Here is a 5218-nt window from a genome sequence, read left to right as displayed (position 1 = left end):
GGCTTTTGAAGCAATTCCCGCCCACAGACATCACAGCCTGGGATGGTGCAAGAGGGGCTCAGCCGTAGCCTGGAAGTGCAGAGGGAAGACAATGGAGGGCGCACACCATTCATGGCTTTATTATTAGATTTCCGTACTGTGACAGATGGAATCCAGCTCAAGTTGGGAAAATAGACATTAGAAACATGGCAAATTTGTGAATGAATGACCCTATTTTCTAATATATGTACTAACAGACTCCAGATTTTTTGGTGTATGGTACAGTTTTCTGAGGGTCATTTTTTATCTTGAAATACACCTATATTGGGCGTATTTCAGGTGCAGATGGCAGCACAATGGTTAGTTGCGCTGCAATCTGAGACTTTTCCCCCTCTCACTCCAGGGCTAAAAAAAGTGTGTGTGGCTTGGGCGAGGCCCGTCTCATTCATCATTTTCTACGTCTGTTTTAGGGCTCGTTCACACAAGCGTTTTTAGCGCTCCGTATACGGGCCGTTTTCTGCATTCCCCACACGGTTCCCCATGGGTCAACAAAAGATGCGGACAGCACTCTGTGTGCTGTCCGCAACCATTGCTCTGTCCCGTGGCCCTGCATAAATTATGAGTCCTGTCCTATTCTTGTCTGTTTTGCGGACAAGAATAGGCATTTCTATAATGGGCATCCTGTTCCGTTCCGCAAATTGCGGAAGGCAGACGGGCGGCATCCGTTTTTTGCGGATCCGCAATTTGCAGACCGCAAAAAAACGTCACGATCGTGTGAACAAGCCCTTAGGCGTTGAAAATTGTCTAAATGTAAGACAGCTAGGAAGCTGGCTTACATTTAGACTGGAGCTGGATGCGCCAAAGTTATGTAGCGGTCTGTGTCTTAAACGGCAGTCTTAATAAATGACCCCCTATGTAGGCAACCAGTAGCAATGAGGATCTCCGACAGATCCTGACACCGCCTTAGTACAACAATGAGGATGCTTTTTCACAAGTGATTGCTGAACTAAAGCAGCGGTCATGGTTATACCACGGGCCTTAGGAATACCTCTGTATACCTCTGCTGTTTTGGACTATGCTCCTCTTTACTTCCTGGTCCCAGTTCCAATGGTGATTGGCAGAGCAAGCGTTTGTGGAGTGTTGAGCCGCGAACAGGAGCTGAATAGTAATGCAGATCAGAGCAGCTTCAGAACGGCAGTAGCCAGGGGTTCGGTCAGGGCAAGTATAAGTCAATTTTTTGGTATTTTTAACCCTTTGTGGCCCATTTTTAAAACATTTTTTTTTAAAGGGGTTTCCGAGACTTTTATAGTCATCAGTATCTGATCAGTGGTGGTCTGACATGCGGAGAAGGCAGTTTGAGAAGGGCACCAGTGCTCATAGTAGCGCCGCTGGCTTCTTTCATCTCACCAAGTACAGCTCCGTACATTGTATAGTGGCTATGCTTGATATCGCAGCTTGGCCACATTCACTTAGATGGAACTGAGTTGCACCTGGGCTGTGTGATTGATGAACGTGACATCACATGGCCTAGACTAAGCTTCAGGAAGGCCACGGAGCAACTGCGAGCGCTGGTCCCACCTTAACCACCTCCGGACCGCCTAACGCAGATGTGCGGTCCGGAGGTGGCAGCCCTGCGCACGACGACGCATATACGCGTCATCTCGCGAGGGCCGGGATTTCCTGTGAACGCGCGCACACAGGCGCGCGCGCTCACAGGAACGGAAGGTAAGCGAGTGGATCTCCAGCCTGCCAGCGGCGATCGCTCGCTGGCAGGCTGGAGATCCGAATTTTTTAACCCCTAACAGGTATATTAGACGCTGTTTTCATAACAGCGTCTAATATACCTCCTACCTGGTCCTCTGGTGGTCCCTTTTGTTAGGATCGACCACCAGAGGACTCAGGTAGGTCAGTACAGTCGCACCAAACACCACACTACACTACACTACACCCCCCCCCCCCCCCGGTCACTTATTAACCCCTTATAAACCCCTGATCACCCCATATAAACTCCCTGATCACCCCCCTGTCATTGATCACCGCCCTGTCATTGATCACCGCCCTGTCAGGCTCCGTTCAGACGTCCGTATGATTTTTACGGATCCACGGATACATGGATCGGATCCGCAAAAAGCATACGGACGTCTGAATGGAGCCTTACAGGGGGGTGATCAATGACAGGCGGGTGATCACCCATATACACTCCCTGATCACCCCCTGTCATTGATCACCCCCGTCATTGATCACCCCCCTGTAAGGCACCATTCAGACGTCCGCATGATTTTTACGGATCCATGGATACATGGATCGGATCCGCAAAACACATGCGGACGTCTGAATGGAGCCTTACAGGGGGTGATCAATGACAGGCGGGTGATCACCCATATACACTCCCTGATCACCCCCCTGTCATTGATAACCCCCCTGTAAGGCTCCATTCAGACGTCCGCATGCGTTTTATGGATCCGTAAAAAATCATGCGGATGTCTGAATGGAGCCTTACAGGGGGGGTGATCAGTGACAGGGGGGTGATCACCCTGATTACCCTGATCACCCCCTGTCATTGATAACCCCCCTGTAAGGCTCCATTCAGACGTCCGCATGCATTTTGTGGATCCGATCCATGTATCCATGGATCCGTAAAAAATCATGCGGATGTCTGAATGGAGCCTTACAGGGGGGGTGGTCAGTGACAGGGGGGTGATCACCCTGATTACCCTGATCACCCCCTGTCATTGATAACCCCCCTGTAAGGCTCCATTCAGACGTCCGCATGCGTTTTGTGGATCCGATCCATGTATCCATGGATCCGTAAAAAATCATGCGGATGTCTGAATGGAGCCTTACAGGGGGGGTGATCAGTGACAGGGGGGTGATCACCCTGATTACCCTGATCACCCCCTGTCATTGATAACCCCCCTGTAAGGCTCCATTCAGACGTCCGCATGCATTTTGTGGATCCGATCCATGTATCCATGGATCCGTAAAAAATCATGCGGATGTCTGAATGGAGCCTTACAGGGGGGGTGGTCAGTGACAGGGGGGTGATCACCCTGATTACCCTGATCACCCCCTGTCATTGATAACCCCCCTGTAAGGCTCCATTCAGACGTCCGCATGCGTTTTGTGGATCCGATCCATGTATCCATGGATCCGTAAAAAATCATGCGGATGTCTGAATGGAGCCTTACAGGGGGGGTGATCAGTGACAGGGGGGTGATCACCCTGATTACCCTGATCACCCCCTGTCATTGATAACCCCCCTGTAAGGCTCCATTCAGACGTCCGCATGCGTTCTGTGGATCCGATCCATGTATCCATGGATCCGTAAAAAATCATGCGGATGTCTGAATGGAGCCTTACAGGGGGGGTGATCAGTGACAGGGGGGTGATCACCCTGATTACCCTGATCACCCCCTGTCATTGATAACCCCCCTGTAAGGCTCCATTCAGACGTCCGCATGCGTTCTGTGGATCCGATCCATGTATCCATGGATCCGTAAAAAATCATGCGGATGTCTGAATGGAGCCTTACAGGGGGGGTGATCAGTGACAGGGGGGTGATCACCCTGATTACCCTGATCACCCCCTGTCATTGATAACCCCCCTGTAAGGCTCCATTCAGACGTCCGCATGCGTTCTGTGGATCCGATCCATGTATCCATGGATCCGGAAAAAATCATGCGGATGTCTGAATGGAGCCTTACAGGGGGGGTGATCAATGACAGGGGGGTGATCAGGGAGTCTATATGGGTGATCACCCCCCTGTCATTGATCACTCCCCCCCTGGTAAGGCTCCATTCAGCCATTTTTTTTGGCACAAGTTAGCGGAAATTTTTTGTTTGTTTTTGTTTTTGTTTTTTCTTACAAAGTCTCATATTCCACTAACTTGTGTCAAAAAATAAAATCTCACATGAACTCACCATACCCCTCACGGAATCCAAATGCGTAAACATTTTTAGACATTTATATTCCAGACTTCTTCTCACGCTTTAGGGCCCCTAAAAAGCCAGGGCAGTATAAATACCCCACATGTGACCCCATTTCGGAAAGAAGACACCCCAAGGTATTCCGTAAGGGGCATATTGAGTCCATGAAAGATTGAAATTTTTGTCCCAAGTTAGCGGAAAGTGAGACTTTGTGAGAAAAAAAACAAAAAAAAATCAATATCCGCTAACTTATGCAAAAAAATAAAAAATTCTAGGAACTCGCCAGGCCCCTCATTGAATACCTTGGGGTGTCTTCTTTCCAAAGTGGGGTCACATGTGGGGTATTTATACTGCCCTGGATTTTTAGGGGCCCTAAAGCATGAGAAGAAGTCTGGGATCCAAATGTCTAAAAATGCCCTCCTAAAAGGAATTTGGGCCCCTTTGCGCATCTAGGCTGCAAAAAAGTGTGACACATGTGGTATCGCCGTACTCAGGAGAAGTTGGGGAATGTGTTTTGGGGTGTCATTTTACATATACCCATGCTGGGTGAGATAAATATCTTGGTCAAATGCCAACTTTGTATAAAAAAATGGGAAAAGTTGTCTTTTGCCAAGATATTTCTCTCACCCAGCATGGGTATATGTAAAATGACCCCCCAAAACACATTGCCCAACTTCTCCTGAGTACGGCGATACCACATGTGTGACACTTTTTTGCAGCCAAGGTGGGCAAAGGGGCACCTTTCGGATTTCGCAGGCCATTTTTTACACATTTTGATTGCAAGGTACTTCTTACACATTTGGGCCCCTAAATTGCCAGGGCAGTATAACTACGCCACAAGTGACCCCATTTTGGAAAGAAGACACCCCAAGGTATTCCGTGGGGGGCACGGCGAGTTCCTAGAATTTTTTATTTTTTGTCACAATTTAGCGGAAAATGATGATTTTTCTTTTTTTTTCTTTTTTCCTTACAAAGTCTCATATTCCACTAACTTGCGACAAAAAATAAAAAATTCTAGGAACTCGCCATGCCCCTCACGGAATACCTTGGGGTGTCTTCTTTCCAAAATGGGGTCACTTGTGGGGTAGTTATACTGCCCTGGCAATTTAGGGGCCCAAATGTGTGAGAAGAACTTTGCAATCAAAATGTGTAAAAAATGCCCTGCAAAATCCGAAAGGTGCACTTTGGAATATGTGCCCCTTTGCCCACCTTGGCAGCAAAAAAGTGTGACACATCTGGTATCGCCGTACTCGGGAGAAGTTGGGGAATGTGTTTTGGGGTGTCATTTTACATATACCCATGCTGGGTGAGAA

The sequence above is a fragment of the Bufo gargarizans genome, chromosome 2 (assembly GCF_014858855.1).
Source record: "Bufo gargarizans isolate SCDJY-AF-19 chromosome 2, ASM1485885v1, whole genome shotgun sequence".
Classification (NCBI taxonomy): Eukaryota; Metazoa; Chordata; class Amphibia; order Anura; family Bufonidae; genus Bufo; species Bufo gargarizans.
Note: the sequence above shows the minus strand (reverse complement) of the source record.